The sequence below is a fragment of the Hemicordylus capensis genome, chromosome 6 (genome assembly GCF_027244095.1).
Source record: "Hemicordylus capensis ecotype Gifberg chromosome 6, rHemCap1.1.pri, whole genome shotgun sequence".
Taxonomy (NCBI): domain Eukaryota; kingdom Metazoa; phylum Chordata; class Lepidosauria; order Squamata; family Cordylidae; genus Hemicordylus; species Hemicordylus capensis.
Window position 1 is genome coordinate 68147244 of NC_069662.1, and position 20068 is coordinate 68167311.

Genomic DNA, 20068 nt, shown 5'->3' on the forward strand with positions numbered 1-20068 from the left:
CATATTCCAAGATGGATGTAGGTTTCATTTTTAGAAGGTACACACTTCTCATAATTCTGTTTCAAACAGGCAAGCAAGCCTTGCATTTCATGGTTGCACTGTTTGCAATTTGCATGCATGCCTGTCTTAGCCAGAGGTACAGAAGCTTCATTAAAATATCCTCAAATGTGATCTCTCTTGTGGCCTGCTGCCCCAATAAGCGTTTCCCTTCTAAAATGAAGGATACACTCAAAGTTTCCTCAGGACTGAATGAATATGTTTTGCTCACTTTTGCTTTCACTTTCTCTTTCCCTCTCTTATCCCTTGCATTTATATCTAGTCTCCTCCTCACTCAGATCTACTCCATCCCCTCAATTCTTCTAGTCATTCATTGGCCTTCTTTGTCTTTGCACTTTGAGCCGGGAGCAGGGGGAGAAAAGGTTTGACTGTGTGTGCACTGCATGTACACCATCTGGAGAATAGGTCAGATCTGTTATCTCTCTTCCCTATATAGTGCTGTTAACATGTTCACAGAATATAATTAAAAGTTATTTCTTTGACTATAGTCTAATTTTTTTTAATTAAAATCCAATTTAAATTTGAAAAACTGACATAAATTAAATAAATCTGTTTTTAAAAGAATCACCTATTTTTATCAATCCTGGGGAAGTGGCTTTCCAGGGCACTAGGTAGAAATCTACTTCAGCCCTACCAGGAGATGTCAGGGACTGAACCTCCTGCATGCAAAACAGATGCTCTTCCATTGAGCGTTGACACAATAAAGTAAAGTGTCCCTAGTACCCACTTGATTGCAATGGGAAATAATCTACAGATTTCACTCCATTGCCCTCTTTGTAGTTTGGTGCCAATTGGATTTATCTCACTCTGCACTTCACATTTGAAGAAACTGCTGAAATTTGGCTGCTACAGTGTAGCTTAAATAATTTTGCATCTGTGATTTTTCTCTTTATTGTCAGAATTAATCCAAAATTGGCAAAATCAGTTCAAAAAACCACACAATCCAACACTGACTTTCTGATATTGGATTGGAAATATCCAATATGATGCCGGAAATTTGGAAGTCATGTTGGGAGATACAAAATGGCAGAACCTGCTATTTTAAAACCTTCAAACTATATCCCCACAGAGGTGATTGGGGAAATTTAAAAAATCCACTAAAAGTCACTGGTTGAGCTTAAAGCCTTGAAATTTGCCACACATGTGGGGAACTAGGGCAGACCCCCTGCTGTGAATTTGAAGAGAATTCAACATTCCCCTGAGTTTGTGAATTCTAGGTTTAAAAATAAAAATGGCTTAAAATTGTGAAGTCTGGCTTGTTTCAAGCCAGTACTTTACAAAATGTTCTGGATCTAAAGCCCCTCCTTGGGCAATCATTCTACCACCATGTGGAGGAAAAAGAACATTCCCTTGAATATATTTTTCCTTCTTCCCCACTGCAGAAGCACAGTAAGTGAAAGTAACTGGAATGTTTGTTTTTCTAGTTAGAAAGAATTTCTCACTTCCCCTTCTAGCCATTAAGGGATTAAAAGGTGTTAAGTCCTTTTAGCCCCTTTCCCCCCATTTTCCACCCCAAAATCAGAGGAGTGACCCACAGTTTTGGGGGGAGCACAGTTTTGTATGCCAAATTTCATAATTGTATGCCCATCCACTCCAGAAATATAAAGGGGGCAAAAGGGACACGCTGTTACCCTTAAAAAAGATTAAATCTCTTTATTAAAATAAATTTACAGAGCTAAACAACACACAGCAAAACCTAATACAACAAACGCCAATTCAACCCAATATTCAAACCCCGGATACTGTCTAAGGTAGGAAAACCATACTTTCCCCAATAAATGTAATGAATAAAATTTTACCAAATTACATAAAAAGCATTATTTGTAGTCTAGTTTGAATGGGACGAAATAATATAAAGTTCTTATACCAAATATCCATCCACATGGTTTGATTTTTCCAGTGTTTGGCTATAGCTTTGGTTGATATGTAGTGTCATGTAGTGGGACACTATGGTGGGAGCACGTGTGCACCCTGATTAGGCATCACAGGGCACCTGTGCCTCTCATTTAGTATCTACATCATGTGGTGCCACGAGCGAAGTGACCAAACTCCTTCGTGCTGCATGTCCTCGATACTCAGTGGTGTGAGGCACGGCAGCGAAGGAAGGCGGCCGTGTGTGTGTGTGTGTGTGTGTGTGTGTGTGTGTGTGTGTATTCACTACCACAAGATGTGATTATAGCTACCAGTTCAGGCAACTGCTTTACCACACATCTGCACTTGAGCTATTTCTTTCCAATGTTGATGTGTGCTATCTCCCTCACAGCCATTTGACATCTTTGATAGACTATTATATCCTTCTATCTGCTCTTCCTCTGATTCTATTATGTCCCCTTCTGGATGAACTGAAACATTAATAGCCTTGGTTTAAGGGATTATGTTAGCCAAACCGGATGTTGCCCAGCTCCTTTCAGCTTTTCCACAGGCATCATTTTAAAAGCTGCTCTGTAACTTTTTATTTTAAGCGCCAGCCGTCTAGTTCCACTTTGGTTGAAGTGGAGCCCATCCCTTTTATACAGGCTAGGCTTGTCCCAAAGTGTTCCCTAGTGCCTAACAAATCTATCCTCCTCCTGCCAGCACCACCATCTCATCCATGTATTGATGAGACAGCTCCACATGTCTCATGGGCCCTGTGCATGGTACATGCACAGGCATGGTACATGCATGGTACAGTTATCATATACACAATTATTTTTTTCAATGTCACATCTGTATTGACTCCAGAAAATACATTTACTAATGCAAACTGGGGGCATAATCCTATTTTCTGGTTTGTAATCCTGCTCATCAATGTGAATACCTCCGTGAATCCTGCTCATCTCTGTGAATGTCTACCAAAGATGAAAATAGGTACCCTTCATCCTGCAACCACGCCAGCAAAGCAGAGATCAGTCTTTTTGAATATATGCTATATATCTGAGGTCAGGAAATAGAAAACATTGAGAAAGTTCTCCTTAATTTGGGACGAAGAGGAAGTAACTGGTTTCCATTACCATATGTTCTTCCACTACTGATCTTTAATTTCCTGCTGGAAGTAGTTTTCCCAAGAGACTAGGCAGTGGATTAAGTGTGTGGCTTATCAAATCACATAATTTTAAAAATACACCCTTGAGGGCATCTGGGGCTTCCAAAACCAGTATTTCAAATTTTGTTAGTTGTCTATTAGCTTGTGCTGTTATTTCTGGGGTGGAAATGAAGAATCTGCACTTTAAAAGATGTATAGTGCAGGGGATCAAAAAGTTCACCTATAGCCTCTAGGTCAATAGGACACTAGACTTACACTAGTGGCACTCCAAAAAGGAGTGTCTGCTGCTCTAAAATTAATAATCCAATCTGGTATTAGAGGCAAACCTTTAACTCTATAAGAGTATTTATCAGAAACTTCCATCTTAACCAAAGAATTTCAATGTCAGCATCATGAGACATTTTGGAAATGAGAAGCCTCATAAGAAGTGGGTAGGTATGGAATCCCTATTCCACCATTTTGTGTAGAGGACACTGTTCCCTCTAAGGCATGCGAACACGCTCACAAGTTTTCAGATGTCCACTCAGTTCATTTTAGATCCCGCTCAAGTTGAATAAGCAAGGCCCCACGCTGAATGCAAGTGCGTGCATACTGCCCTGATACTGCTTCCCAGAACAAAACTCATTCCGCACAGAGATGAACAAGAATTAGAGGGACCACTATTAGAGGACACTATATCTACGTCTCAGTTTTTTGTTAGTGTGAATGTATAAAGTTTTTTGCCCTCTCAGTAGGGTGTTCACATCCATAGTCATTGGCAAGTCTTGAAACAAATAATTTGGGTTGTAGATACATTTTAAGCGCTGCTACCTGCCCCAGCCAGGAGGAATTAATCCCTTTTCACTTCCAAGTCTTTATTTTAATAGATTTTGATTGATTGATTGAATGCCATCAAGTCGGTGTCAACTCCTGGCAACCACACAAATTCTCTCCAGGATTTGTTTTCAACTTGGCCTTTAACGTCTCTCAGTGGTACATTCATTGCTGTCGTAATCAAGTCCATCCACCTTGCTTCTGGTCATTGACATCCTCTTCTCTTTCCTTCAACTTTTCTCAGCATTATGGACTACTCAAGGGAGCTGGATCTTCACTTAATGTGTCCAAAGTATGGTAGTTTCATCCTGGTCATTTGTGCTTTGAGTGAAAATTCTGGATCGATTTGTTCTATGATCCATTTGTTTGTTTTCCTGGTTGTCCATGGTATCCTCAAAAGTGTTCTCCAGCACCAAAGTCCAAAAGCGTCAATATTTTTTCTATCTTGATTCTTCAAAGTCCAGCTTTCACATCCATAGAGTGTCATGGGAAAAAGCATTGTCTGAACAATTCTAATCTTCATAGGTATATACACATCACGGCATCTAAATATCGTTTTCAAGGCCTTCATTGCAACCCCACCAAGTGCTAGTCTGGGGCGTATTTCTTGACTGCTGGATCCTTTACTGTTGACGGTCGATCCTAAAAGGCAGAAGCTATCCACCTCTTCAATATCTTCATTATCAATTCTGAGGCTGGTTGCTGTACCCATTATCATTAGTTTAGTCTTCTTTACATTTAGTCATAGTTCCATTTTTTTCACTGTGTTTCTTGACTTTCATTACTAGAGCTTGCAGATCATCTGCATTCTCAGCTATCAGAGTAATGTCCTCAGCACTGCACAGGTTATTGATGTTTCTTCCTCCAACTTTGAAGCCACACTCATCTTCTTCCAATCCAGCTTCTTCCAATCTAGCTTCTTTCCAGAGGCAAAGTTTGCCTCTGGAAAGCTCTCGACTGGTTTTGAAGATGAATTCATATTCTGAGCTTGGCCAGTTAACTCTGGTGAATGGTGCAATACAACAGAAGTTTCTTCTGCCTCAATACTGTCAGCATCTGGTATTTTCAGGAAGCTACCCCATGGAGAAGACGTATCTTTACACAGCTCAGTTGGATGCAAACTGTCAAAATCCATTAATTTTTTTTTAGTAAAGACAGTTTTATTGAGCTGCCTTGTATTCGTCAGTTCTTAACTAAAGTGGACCTTCTGTCTTCAGCTGTATTGTGTAAAAAAATATCTAACCCTTTGCTTATCTGCCTCTGTTTTCTCTGTTCTTTATATTCCTTCTTTGACAATGTTTCTTTCTCAGGAAGGAGTTTATTAAGCGATTCAGCCATTTCATAGATATTTGTCAAAATGCATTTGAGATTATTCACCTGATTAAGGATATACCAGGCAGAGAAGAAGAAGAAGAGAGAGAGAGAGAATGAATGTGAGAACACAGCAAACAGGAACAGCAAACAGGAACTAGGAATTTTGCAGGAGTTTAGCGGGAAGTGTGCGGGGAAGCCTGGAACAAGCCCCTGTGATCACAAGGAGACTGGTGGAGAAGAGAATGTAAGTACAAATCCCTTCTTCATCTTCTTGGGAAAGGCTGCTTGGACAGTAAATACCTGACCATTACAGCTGAGACCTATCCTAATAAACTATCTCTGAATACTGTAAACCGCCAACAAAAACAGTATGAAGATAGAAGACCAGCAGGGGAGGGGGCACTTCCCAGTGTATTGCACAAAGTGCCACATGTATGACTATTTGCCCCATGGGCAGAAGTCATGGTTGTGTGCTCAGTGCAAGGAGCTCCTGGCTCTCAGGGAGCAAGTTTGTTCCCTTGAAACCAAGGTGGCTGATCTGAAGAAGCTCAGAGAGACAGAGAGTCATGTGGACGAGACCTTCAGGGACGTGATAGAGACATCCCACTCCAGGGCTGATAGCTCCTCTGCTGTCAGGGAGAATCAGAGTCTTGGGCAAGGAGGACATCGGTCTGAGGAAGAGGGAAATGCTCCTTTAGAAGGAACCCCTTCCATGGATGATGAGCCCATATCCTCTCGCACAGGGGATATTCCTCTGTGTGGTGGGGGCCTCCTTGTAGTGGGTGATTCGATCATTAGAGGTATAGAGAGATACCCTGTTTCCCCAAAAGTAAGACCTACCCCGAAAGTAAGACCTAGCAGTAATTTCTGATGTACCGCTAATTGCCCTAGTGCATTTTGGGGGGCTAAAATTAATATAAGACACTGTCTTATTTTCGGGGAAACACGGTAGGTTTGTGACCTGTGTGTTGACCTCACAGTGACTTGCCTGCCTGGTGTGAAGGTTGTGGACATCGCACAGCATCTAGATAGGCTCTTAGGCAGTACAGGGGAGGAGCCAGCTGTCGTGCTGCATGTCGGCACCAACGATGTAGGGAAATGTAGTCGGGAGGTCCTGGAAGCCAAATTTAGGCTGATAGGTAGCATATTGAAGTCCAGGACCCACAAGGTAGCATTCTCAGAAATGCTACCTGTTCCACATGCAGGTTCAGTGAGTCAGGCAGAGCTGAGGGGTTTCAATGCGTGGATGAGATGTTGGTGCCGGGAGAAGGGGTTTAGATTGGGATACATTTTGGGGTAAGCAAGGCCTGTACAAAAGGGACGGGCTGCTCTTGAACCAAGATGGAACCAGACTGCTGGCGCTTAAAATAAAAAAGGTTGCAGAGCAGCTTTTAAAATGACGCCTGGGGAACAGCCCATGGGAGCTGGGAAGTATCCCATTCGGCAAAAGCCATCTTTTAAAGTGCTAGGGTGCAAAGGATTCAGATAAAACAGAAGGGGACAGAGCAGTACCACATAAAGAGAAGACGGGAGACTGTGCCAGCTGGTCATAGAGTCAAAAGAAAGATAGCGTACATCAGGGGAGAGATTCAGCATATAGGTGCTTATATGCCAATGCCAGAAGCCTCCGAGCCAAAATGGGAGAGCTGGAGTGCTTGGTTGCCAACACAGAAATAGATGTCGTGGGCATAACAGAAACATGGTGGAACAGTGAGAACCAGTGGGACACTGTTATCCCTGGATATAAACTCTATAGAAAGGACAGCGAGGGGTGCCTTGGAGGTACAGTAGCACTGCATGTTAAAGAAGGCATAGAATCTAACAAGCTAGAAAACCTGGGTGGACTGGAGTCCTCCACAGAAACCCTGTGGGTGACAGTACAAGGCCTGAAAGGAGCATGCTACTGGGGATATGCTATCGCCTTCCAGATCAAAACGCTGACACTAACTGGGAGCTGCAGCAGGAAATCAGGGAGGCGTCAAGGAGAGGCAGGGCTGTAATCATGGGTGATTTCAACTGGGTAAATTCACAGTCAGGTCATGACAGAGGTCAGATTTCTAGATATCCTAAGTGACTGTGCCCTAGAACAGTTGGTCTTGGAACCAACCAGAGGGAAGGCAACCTTGGACTTAATTCTGAGTGGCACCCAGAATCTGGTGCTGGATGTCAGTGTCATCGACCCTTTAGGGAACAGTGACCATAGTGCCATCAAATTCAGCATACATGTGGGGAGAGAATCTACAAGGAAGTCTAACACAGACATTTTGAATTTCAGAAGACGAAACTTCTCTAAAATGAAGAGTATGGTGAAAAGGAAGCTGAAAGGGAAAATCAGGAGAGTCACTTCACTCCAGATTGCATGGAGTTTACTCAAAACCACAGTACTAGAAGCCCAGTTAGATTGTATACCCAAAAAGAGGAAAGGTACCACTAAGTCCAGGAAGATGCCAGCATGGCTAACGCATACTGTCAAGGAAGCCATAAAAGAGAAGATGACTTCCTTCTGAAATTGGAAGGCCTGTCCAAATGAACAGAAAGGAACACAAACTCTGGCAAAAGAAATGCAAGGCAACAATAAGGGAGGCGAAAAGAGAGTTTGAGGAACATTTAGCTAAAAGCATCAAGGGGAATAACAAAAACTTCTTTAAATACAGCAGAAACAGGAAACCTGCCAGGGAAGCAGTTGGACCATTAGACAATGAGGGAGTGAAAGGGATTATTAAGGAGGATATGGAGGTTGCAGAGAAGCTAAATGAGTTCTTTGCATCCATCTTCATGGCAGAAGATACTGAGCATATACCTGTTTCTGAACCAGGCTTTTCAGGGATGGCAGCTAAAGAACTGAGCCAGATAGAAGTGACGAGAGATGATGTTCTAAACTGTCTGGAAAAACTGAAAACTAACAAATCACCAGGGCTGGATGGCATCCATCCAAGAGTCCTCAAAGAACTCAAATGTGAAATTGTTGACCTCCTTGCTAAAATATATAACTTATCCCTGCAATCAGGTTCTGTACCAGAGGACTGGAGAGCAGCAAATGTAACACCGATCTTCAAGAAGAGATCCAGAGGTGATCCAGGAAATTACAAGCTGGTTAATTTAACATCTGTTCCAGGCAAATTGATGGAAAGCATCCACAAGGATAAAATTGTAAAGCACATAGAAGAACAGGCCCTGCTGGGAGTGAACCAGTAACAGGCCCTGCTGGGAGTAAATCTTGCCTGACCAACCTTTTGGAATTCTCTGAGAGTGTCAACTAGTGTGTGGATCAAGGTGATCCAGTTGACATAGTATACCTGGACTTCCAAAAAGCTTTTGAAAAAGTTCCTCATCAAAGACTCCTGAGGAAACTTAGTGGTCATGGGATAAGGGGACAAGTACATGTGTGGATTGCTAACTGGATGAAAGACAGGAAACAGAGGGTAGGTATAAATGGAGAGTTTTTGCAATGGAGGGAAATAAGAAGTGGGGTCTCCAAGGGATCTGTACTGGGTCCGGTGCTTTTAATTTATTCATAAATGATCTAGAAGCAGGGGTAAGTAGTGAGGTGGCCAAATTTGCAGATAATACCAAACTCTTTCGGGTAGTGAAATCCATAACTGATTGTGAAGAGCTCCAAAAGGATCTCTCCAAACTGGGTGATTGGTCAACAAAGTGGCAAATGTTGGCAAGTGTAAAGTGATGCGCATGGGGATGAAGAAACCCAACTTCAAGTATATGCTGATGGGATCTATGCTGTTGGTGACTGACCAGGAGAGGGATCTTGGGGTCGTGGTCGTGGTGGACAGCTCGTTGAAAGTGTCAACTCAATGTGCGGCAGCTGTGAAAAAGGCCAATTCCATGCTAGGGATCATTAGGAAGGGGATTGAAAATAAAACTGCTAATATTATAATACCCTTATAGAAAACGATGGTGCTGCCACACCTAGAGTACTGCATACAATTCTGGTCACCACATCTAAAAAAGGACATTGTAGAACTGGAAAAGGTGCAGAAGAGGGCAAACAAGATGATCAAGGGCCTAGAGTACCTTTCTTATGAGGACAGGCCACAACACCTGGGGCTTTTTAGTTTAGAAAAAAAGACTACTGCGGGGAGACATGATAGAGGTCTACAAAATAATGCATGGTGTGGAGAAAGTGGATAGAGAGAAATTCTTCTCCCTCTCCCATAATACTAGAACCACGGGTCATCCCATGAAATTGATTGCCAGGAAATCTAGGACCAGCAAACGGAAGTACTTTTTCACAAAACGCATAATCAACTTGTGGAATTCTCTGCCATGAGATGTGGTGACAGCCAACAACCTGGATGGCTTTAAGAGGGGTTTGGATAACTTCATGGAGGAGAGGTCTATTGACGGCTACTAGTTGAAGGGCTGTAGGCCACCTCCAGCCTCGGGGGCAGGGTGCCTCTGGGTACCAGTTGCGGGGGGAGTAACAGCAGGAGAGAGGCATGCCCTCAACTCCTGCCCGTGGCTTCCAGCAGCATCTGGTGGGCCACTGTATGAAATGGGATGCTGGACTAGATGGGCCTTGGACCTGATCCAGCAGGGCTATTCTTATGTTCTAATGAATATCTATGTATATCTTATTTCTCTTGTCAGACCATCAAGCCAATGTTACTTACCATGTGGCTAAGCTTTGTTTAATCGCAATGAATATACAACAACACCTAATGACTAATGTAGTGGAATAATTTACCATGTCATTGTTTATTTGTAGAACTATATTGTTGCATGGGTGTGATATTATGTTCTCTTTCATGTTTCTGTACTGGTCAAAGAGCCACCTAATGGCGCAGCAAGGAAATGACTTGACTAACAAGCCAGGGGTTGCTGGTTTGAATCCTCGCTATGTTTCCCAGATGATGGGAAACACCTGTATTGGGCAGCAGTAATATAGGAAGATGCTGAAAGGCATCATCTCATACTGTTTGGGAGATGGCAATGGTAAACCCCTCCTGTATTCTACCAAAGAAAACCACAAGGCACTGTGGTCGCCAGGAGTTGACACACTTTAGCTTTACAGGTCAAAGACTATAATAAATGGGTTTTTTAAAAATCTATTTTTGAGATTTAAACTTGAAGAAATTGTCTCTTGTTCCTTCTGTAGAGTAGTCTTGAAAGGGTTAACAGGACTTTGTTTTAAAGGCTCATTGTTGACTTGTGGTTTTGTGGGTTGTTTGTTTAACAGTTCAGATAAAGCTGAAGATCCTGGAATCCTTCCAGTAGACATCTGTAGCTGAAGGTCATTTTGCTCAGGAACTGCACTACTTCTTCCAATTAGTCTTTGGCAGACCTTCACTTCTTTATAAACAGCAATTGGTGATATTTTATATGACAGAAAAAGCAATCTTTCCATTTTCATTAAAAATGAAAGAATCAGAGCTTGGTCAAAAGTTAGTAGGAGACATTCCCAGAGATGTATTTGGGAGTCTCTCCCAATTCAACAGGTCTACAGATGACTGATCCCATCTTAAAAGCTGGCTCAGTGAATGTATAATCCCTTTCCTTGAATGCCATTGTCTCCTATGAATCTCAGAGAACGCGATTTGCAGTGTGATACGATTTCTCTGTTGGAATTGCTCAGTCAATGATCTGTTCCTTCAATTCTAGGAGACATTAACTCCTGTGTTCCTGGGGCTGCTGGCTTTGTTCCAAAGGACACTATTGCTGATTTTCCAGTTCCACAACTCTGACATTTCTGCTTTTAGCCAGAGAAACCCCCAAATGCTTTTGTATGAATGAGTCAAACACAGTCTTAATGAGGGCCAGTTTGTAAGAACCATATTATAGTAGTTCAAAAATTGACAAAACTGGTTTTGCTGTAAGGAAAGTATTTGGGGCTAAGTGATCTGTAAAACAGCTATATTGAAGCTCCTACATTTGGTCTCCTAACAGATTAATTAAGTCCTCTGTCTGACAAACCTTGGTAGTGGAGTCCAGATCTCCATTGCTCTGCATCTTCCCAACCTTGTTAATTAACTGATCACCCAGGCTATGATCTTCCTGTTCTAACACCTCATGTCTATTGGAAGAAGCATGACTAGCCACTCCTACTCTTCACGTAAGAGTAGGAGGTCGTCGATCCATGTCTGTTTTTTAGGGCTTTGGCAAACAAAAGGCCTTGTCCTATTTTGTTTTTCCCCATTGCTGCCAGCAACTCTCAAATAATGCTCATCTTTAAAGATCTTAAAAGTCCATACTTCTTCTGAACTCCCAATGAACATTTCACTCCCATGAACTAAACAAGCTAATTAAGAGAGTTCCAAACTGCCCAGCTGATCCATTTCAATCCTTTAATTAAAAAAAACCACCTGAGGCTTTGCCTCTTAGTGGTTTTTACTGCCTCAATAAAAAGGTTGATGGAGCCGGGATACCAATAAGCCCCAGGAAAAGCTGGTGCAATGGAGGTTGCCTCATTGCTCCTGCAATTTTTACCTTGGTCAATTTCCCATCTTTTGCAATTGCTTTCCTCCTGCCCCATTCATTGGCGCATACACCTTTTCTTTGTCTCAAGTCACTGGCTGTTGCTCACTCCTTAATAGGAAAAGGTGCAGCACTTTGGGTAAGATCTATTGCACCCCAGTGAGTGGCCTGGTGCAATGCATCTTTGGGCACAGATGCAGTAACATTTTAACACCAATGAAATATGAAATACACGAGAACCCTGTTATCTGTGAGAGTTCCCTTTTGCCGGGGGTGGGGGGAGGCGGATAGCGAAACTGCAGATATCAGGGCATTAGGGCAATGAGAACTGGGGGTTAGGGTCCCTAACCAGCAAAAAGAAGGGCAGAATGCAGGGTGGGTGGGTTAGGGGGTATCTACCTTGTGTCCACAGCTGTCCCAAACACTGCAATTGATCCAATCATATGTACTCTTATCAATAAAAGGGAACGTCTCTTTCTAAAACAACTGATACATCAAGAAATGCTATAACAAACTGAGAAGAATTCCAAATGCCTATTATGCAGCTTTGCACAGATAATGCAGCGAATGTATCAAAGATAATAAGAGTGCCCCAAACTAACATATGATTGCAGTGCTCATTTGACATACCTTGTAGTGATCAGCCACCCCTCCCCCTAAAGAATTAACCAGAAGTGAACCAATCCTAACTGACAGGCTGGTGAACTACAGAGCTCAGCCAATCAGCACACCAGGTGGGTGGGACCTAGAGAGCTGTTAGGAGGAAGAAGGCAGTTGTTTGTTAGATTGGAACATGTGGCCATGGAAGATGGCTGCAGGAAATTACAGAATAATTCTGGGGAAAGCCTCATCATGCAGCTCAGCAGGGATGATTCAGCATTTATTTCCCTCACATGAGCTTGCTCTGAGACAAAGGCGATAATCCGCTACACACCTCCTAGCAAGAGTCTTCAGTGCTCCAGAAATAAAAGCTAATGTTGTAGAAATTGCAAAATACTTCTGCAATAACCACTTTACAGCAGCTGATCTGAATAAAGCAGGAGGAACTAAATTAACTCTCCCAGAAGACATCTGGTGGAACTCATTAGCGGACTGTTTTGAACATTGTATCAAGAACCGGCCTGTTTTGATGGTAATTTGCAAACTAAATTGCTTTTTAAAAATAGATGGATCTATCATAGCCAAAGTTCTCAGCACTGGGCTAAACAGAAATGTTGAGCATATGCTGGCTACCATGAAGCCTGTTTTCATAGCCTTGAACAAAGCACAGAAAAATAGCGGTTTTATTTCTGTAGTTTGGAAGGAACTGAATGAGAACTTGAAGAGAAATATGCAATGAAACTTAAATTATAGGCAACGAACAAAAAAAAGGAACAAGCACCATCTCCAGCTCATTTTCTTGCCAATATTCTGAATATTCTGCCATGGTCAATCCTTAACTGCTGAAAAAGAGGAGTAGACTATGACATGGACATCCAGCAGTTAACCCTCCATAATGCCAAAAACAGTACAATAAATTTCAGGGGCAAGGGTGGCCAATTTCAGAAATATATGTTTGTTGATGAAGTTTTAAAGGACATTATACCAGTGAGGAGGTGAAAGTCACTTAAACATTTGGATTCAGAAACCACTGAAGTGGTAATCCAGATTTTAACAGCAGCAGCCTCTTCTGCATATGTAGGATTTTTCTTCCTTTGAACTAATTCATTCGAAATAAAGAAATAATTTGGGAACTGAAAAGACAGAAAGCTTGTCTTTTTTCAAAGCTATGAACAGCAAAATAAAAGTGAAGAAAAGCTAGCTGAACCACCCAATCTTTTACGTTTCTTGTGTTGACTTGGCTGAAATTGCCAGTTTAATTTTTTTTTTTAACTATTTTAGTTAGAAGTATAAGTTCCAAAATACCTGTGCTTGTTTTGTTAAAATACTTTACTGAACAAGAACAAGCTTATCAGTACAGTTTACAAGCCTGTTTGGCAATGGTTCTTCTAGCACATCATGACAAAAATATTCACCCAACATCTGTGGTATTAAATGAACTGGAGCTGGTTCACCTCCTAATGACGTCATAAGTATCTGCTTTGGTGCGAAATAAAATGATCAAAATAATCCAATTTCTTCATGAAAATTAATCTGAAAAATATTAACAATAATTGCTTTATAATATATAGTATGTACCTACCTTCCAAAAATGAAACATACATCTCCAAGTAGTGATAAATATGTATTAAGGTTATATCAGAATGCACTTTTTACCAGAAAATGATTAAATAGAATCTTCCTAATGATTTAATTAAATGAAGTCTTCCAAGAAGTGATTTAAGTCAAATTCGCCCTGCTTATGCTCAAGAGAGAATTTTCTCTCATCCAGCCACTCTTCCCACAGTCGACTGAATCAAGCTCCAGTTACAGGTACCCATGTTGATCCATTACAAAGAAAACAAAAGCCATTGTAAGGCAATACCATTATTAAGATCAAATAAAACTGAAAAGCAAGTTTCAACGTTCTCTCAGAAAACTCAAGAGTTTGCTGTTGAAAGCTTTGTTATTTTGGTTAGTCCTAATGTAAGTATTAACCAACTAAACACAATACAACTCACTTCAAAGTAAACCTGTTTAGGTTCCGCCATTAAAGCATAAAATAATGCTTTAGTGATGTCAGAAGAACTGGGTAAAGTTGGTCCTTACAGATCAGTACAGATTATGATGGGCTGCAAGGTAAAGGTTTGCAGTATCAATGCTTGTGCTACACTATGAACAGATGAACAATTGCAAAGGTGAATTAAATTCACCAACAAACTAATCAATTGTTGCATTAATACACATTGTCTAGGATCAGTACAAGCAGCTTTAGGATTCAGACATACAACTACTCTCGAACACAATTTTTTGTCTTGCTAATCTTCCACAGAGTTTTAAAACTGATGTTCTCTCTCAAAACTACTTTTTAAGATCACATAATTTAGTAGTACAGCTTTCAAGAGAGAGTTAGCTCTTAAACATTTTTCTCGTCCTGTGAAAGAACTTTGAAGGGACAAGATCATCAACTCATGGTAAACTGCCAGAAGCAAGTTTCAGGCCACCATACTGCCAAGCTCCAACAGAATCCTTAGTGGATGGGAATACTTCATAAATACCACTGATCTGGGCTGCAAGAAGGAATGCTGCAGCACGGCTGTTTCTAAAACAAGCTCTGGAGTGTGTGTGTGGGGGGGGGGGAAACAGGGGCGAGCAAGTAAGGAGCTCCTTACCTGGTTTTTTAAAGGCACCCATCCCCACCGTGCAAGGGAGTGCACAAACAGCTCATACATATCCCTACTGCCTTATACCATCTAACCCGATATCATCCACTGATTGACAGCAGATCTCTAGCAGAGATCTTTCCAATCATTTTGAACCTAGGACATTCTGCATGTGTTCTACTACTGCGCTATGACCCCCTCCCCATAACATAGCATTGGAAAACTCTGAACATAGTGCGTGACAATGTACTGTTAGCCAAATAAGCCACATTTCAGAAAAATAATATTTTAGCACAAGAACAAAGGCTAGTTTCTAGATAGGAAGAATTATTTAGGTTGTCTAGTTCTGTTACCACAGCCGCATGTTTGAAATCTGGGTAACAGAACTATTCTCCCTACAATTCTCTAGAAGCCAGCTACAAATATTCCAAAAATGAAATACAGATGTCAGAACTGATGAGTTTAGCAGCATAAAAAATACTTCTCCTAGTGTGTCTGAACAGTTCCTTTATTCCTTCTCCCAATAAAAGTTGGTTTATTTTGCTCATCATACATAAAAGGCTGTCTATTATCACTGGCATTTCTAGTTAAACTACATACAAGAAACCTTTTATTATCACAGGTTCTTCATTCGCAGTTTTGGCTATTCAAGGCTGGGCTACATATACTTGGCTTCCATTATCACAGGGGTGAATTTTGGCTATTCACATTTCCTGTGCATGTTTCATACTTTCGGTGGCATTTCCAGCTTTTAGGCACTTCTGGAAGCAGCACGGAACCATGTTAGAACTCCGTTTCCCCCCCAGAATTTAGATGATTTTTTGGCAGATGGCTTGTGGCGGTTGGGGACCATTACTGGAGGAGCTGGAGTGGACAAGGTACAGTGCTGTAACCTGATTTCTGTCCCTCCCCCCTCCCATTTTTAACACTTCTTCTTGTACTGGAGAACCTAACCCCATCATAGGTGGGGTTTCAATTACCCAAGTTTCAGAATTCATGGTGGTAGTGACTATCATCTCCATGATAATCGAGGGCCTCCTATATTATACAGCTAAACTCATTTTAGTTTGTAAAGTTTTAAAGTTGACAGTTCATTATGGGGGGCCCCAAGAGAAGCCTTGTTTTTCTGGGTCATTTTTTCATTGACTCAAAAATCATTTCTATATCGATTCCTCTACAGACAGTCTCCTATCTAGTGCTTTCGTTTCTTTCAGTTTCCTGCAAGCTGAAAATCTTCACCATATTTCATCTTTAGGAAAGAGAAATAACATGTTCTCACCATATTTTGATAGTCACTGGAATACAGAGGCCTACTTAACTTGTTTAAGGATCAGAAGCAAAAGCTCTTTCTAAAGCTGCTTCAGCAATCTTGACTGGAATGCTTTCTCCAGCTAAAAATAATCTATCATAACAGCCACATAATTATGGTTACATAAACTATCAAAACTTGGAGACATGGATACCAGTCAATTTATAGGGTGTATGCTCTTAAATACTCTATCGTATCCCAGCTATAGGAGGCTCTCGAAGGCCACGATGGCATTACAGTAACACTATCACTGCCCAGTGGAAGGCAGTCACTTCCTAACCCACCCAATACTTGCTAAAAATGTGCAAAGAAAGTAAAGCACCAATAAAAGTTTTGAAAAGGCATCAGTACATGTGTCGGGGAGGAGGAGGAAATGGGGGATCTGGTTGGTCTGCACTCTTATATTGGGAAAACTGAAGGGGGGAAATGACGAACCGATGAAAAATCCAATACTGGTTATTGGACCACTGGGTGAGAAATACCACCTATACCTTTTATGCCTAGGGTGAGAAAAGCCTTGTAGTAGATGCTCATGCTGCAATCCTACACACTCTGGGGTAAGCCCTGTTGAACACTGTGCAATTGCTTCCAAGTACAACACTGGGCTGTTAATATAGTTTCATCTATCAATATAAGTCAGCTAAGATTTAATCTGATATAGCACCAGTTAGGGGTGGAGGGGGTGCCAGGGTGCTCTGACACCCCCTGTGAAAATTCTTGACAAAGGGAGAAAAGAGGAGGTAGGAATGTGAAGAAACCCCTGCCTGTGTCCGTTCATGATTGATCCAGGGGAAAGGGCCAACTATTCCTTCCATCCCAGGAGCCAGCTGACTGGCTAATTGATATTTGCTTTCTTGTTTGTGCTCTGCCCTTAGCTCTCACTGGGCACAGTTGAATTCAGCTGCTCTGGGCTGGTAGAAAAGATCAGATTCCAGCATATGTGCAACCATAAGTCAAATTTAAAAAAATCTGTGGGTGGTGAGAGACACTGTGTGTGTTTAAATGGGGGAGACTCAAGGAGTCCTTGTGCACTGGCGACAGTGGTTTTGTTTCTTAAGCAGAGAGCAATGTTGCTCCCACAGGCCAGAAAAGGACTCTGACTGAGCAAACAAAGTGATTCAGGTAGAGCTGGAACGGAAATATTGGTTTTGGGCTGTGTCCATTTTTGTTGTTTTCTGTTTGTTTTTTACCCATACAAAAGAATAAGAGGAATCAGGATGGTGTGTCTTCTTGGGAAATTAAGTTCTGGCAAGAAGACTCGTGTGCCTAAAAACTCCTTCTTTAAGACTGCAAGCTCTCTCAAGTTAAAGGCTGAAGATGTTGTTGGACTACAATTCTCATCATCCCCAGCCACAATTGCCAAAGGTCAGTGGGATGATGCTTGTTGGGTCTCCAGATGTTGCTCAACTACAAAACTAGAGAACTCTGACTATTGCTGAGAAAGACACATAGCATCTATGCTCAGGGTTTTCAAACTTGGGACCCTGGCTGCTGCCCCCAGCTACTACATTTCCCATCAATCATCCCCAGCCTCAATGGCCAAAGGGATGAAGCCATAGTCCAGCAGTAGCAGGAGCCCCAAGTTTGAGAATCGGTGTTCTAGGCAGGCCTCTGAAGAGAGATCCTAAAAGCCTAGTCTACACTAGCTGGCAATATCATTTGCTGGGTCCTGCACTCTTGGAAATGCCAAGGGTGGTGCAGAGGCTGGGGGTCTTCTGAATGCAAAATTCACACAAATTTTGCATGCGACAATACATGTACAGAGTTTTGTACACTTGTACAACATAATGTCTGAATAAGGCTCCTGTCTGCAACTGCCCTTGTTCAGAAGTAAATGAATAAGGCCCACCGTTGGGGCCACAGTGCTCAGGGAAAGGTCCTTCTATATAGAAGGAATTCTAAATAACATGCTTCCCACTGAGCTGCAGATACCAAGTTTTGTATGGGCCCTGCCACTTATATTAGCTGCATGCACTACTTTTTTTACTCCAGGATATGCTCAGAGAAAGGTTGAGATTTTTTAAACAAAAAATTAATTCTGAACATACTGACCTACAGATAATCCTCCTCTTGCTACTCTCCCCTCTTCCTCCCTCTGGAAAAGCATAGCAGTGGGAGGAAGGAAACCAAGAAGCAAGGAACCACAGCAAGGGGGCGGGTGAGGAGAAACATGCAGCAGCAGTGTTGGCAACTATCTCCCCAGCAAGTGGGGAAGAATGCTTGCTACTGCTTCAGTAGACCCGAACAGCAGGGAGAAAGTATGGCGGCAACCATACAAACTTGTAGGAAGTGAGGTGTGGCTTCTGGTTCTTTTTCCCCTCCCTACCAAAGTGGCATGTTCTTCCTGGAGGAATGCCACCACTTTGGCAAACGGAAGTGGCGCTGGAGGAAGCGTGGCAGCAGGAACCAACTCGGGAAGGATCCTTCCCACTTGGTAAGACTGTGCTTCTTTCCCCACCTTTGTCATCTGCCAAAACAGCAGCAAACATTCCTTTCCACGAGTGTTGTCTCCAATTTTTTCTCATATGTAAAGAACGAGTTTTGTTGAGCCATAGTATCAGTATCAAGGCAGTGTGCGCACACGTACATTCATAGGGGGGCCTTCCAAATTCAAACTGAGTGGAATCTAAAATTGGACATCCAAAAACATGTGAGTATACGCCTTAGAGTGAACAAATACCTGGTTGTACTTGATGTTAGTCCTGTTTACAGTAGACCCATTTAAATAGATATGAGAATATTTTTTCCTGCAGTTTTTTAAAGCAGTCTCTTTTCTGCAAATAAAATATTTGCATTTGAGGGAGAAATCACACTCTATATGAAAAAATATTAATATACTTTATATAACCCGTTATTTCCTGCTGCATCCACCCCTGGCACCAGTTATTCTTAGCTGTGAACTAAGAAAACCATCTTTTCAACTTAACTCCAACTCCAGCTCTCTCTACATAGAAACTGTGAGGATAAAATGGATAAGTGTTAACATATATAAACATGAAGTACTGAAACTAATCAATGACCAGTGGCTGAATGTGTGGATTGATACACTCCATCCGGGTAAGATGCAAACTTCTGCCTAGTGGTAGATCGGTGAACTCTTGCGAAGTCACTAAGCGATGTGGACACCTACGTGCGAAACAGTTCTTCTTACGCTGATGGGAGAGGGCGGCAGCGAGGGAAAAAAATCGCTATAAAGAAGGATTCAACAGAAATAACTCACCTTCGTGCGGCTGGCTCTTCTCATTTAGCCTACTTTCGTCTCAAAGAAGAAGCACCCTTGCTCCGCCCCTAAAACCGGGCTAAAGAGATGCAGCCAGCAGCAGCTGTACCAGCACCACTCTCCCGCCAACCCGGTCCCTCTGGCGGCGGAAGAGGCACCGCCGCCAGCTCGGAACCAACCGAAAAACAAGCCCAACGTCCGGTCTCTTTAGTCCAAGGAGGGGAGCAGCTCCTTTCACCGCAGGGTGCTGGGGGCTCAGTCACCGCCACCAAAACGACAGCCAAAGGCTAACGAACGGAATTGCTGCCTCACCGTCACAAACGCATAGACGATTCCGAGCTCGACAACAGAGAGAAAGAAAGAGAGGCGTCGTTGCGATCACCTCAGAGAGGACGCAGCGCGGCCGCATTACACCGAATCCTCCGCCACCGCCCTCAACGCCACTGCCTACTCGACATCGCCTTGCCCGGATGCCCGGCCGCGTCCTCACTCCCCTTCATCAGCACAGCATCTTCGTAACGACTTCCTTCTCTCGAGCAGAAGAGGTGTTAACGGTTCCACCACACAAATGTGTCCCCACGGCCCCTATAGCTCAACCTCATTGCCCCGGCCACCGCGCACCCGCATTAAGCTCGCTCTCGCCGACCAAGGGAAGGGGAGTT

General features: G+C 42.4%; 1 protein-coding gene across 4 annotated transcripts in view; it reads right to left on the minus strand.

The window, feature by feature from the left end:
- Positions 1-20068, minus strand: part of GALNT1 (polypeptide N-acetylgalactosaminyltransferase 1) — a 145139-nt gene that overhangs the window by 124510 nt on the left and 561 nt on the right. Inside the window, exon 1 of one of the 4 annotated variants that reach the window (XR_008309566.1) lies at positions 19407-20046. The exons of 1 other annotated variant lie outside the window; for it this stretch is intronic. The gene's annotated coding sequence lies outside the window, so the exon portion shown is untranslated. Of the gene's footprint in view, positions 1-19406; positions 20047-20068 lie in introns of those variants that run through there. 2 more of the 4 variants (XM_053259941.1, XM_053259945.1) reach the window with 2 other exon arrangements.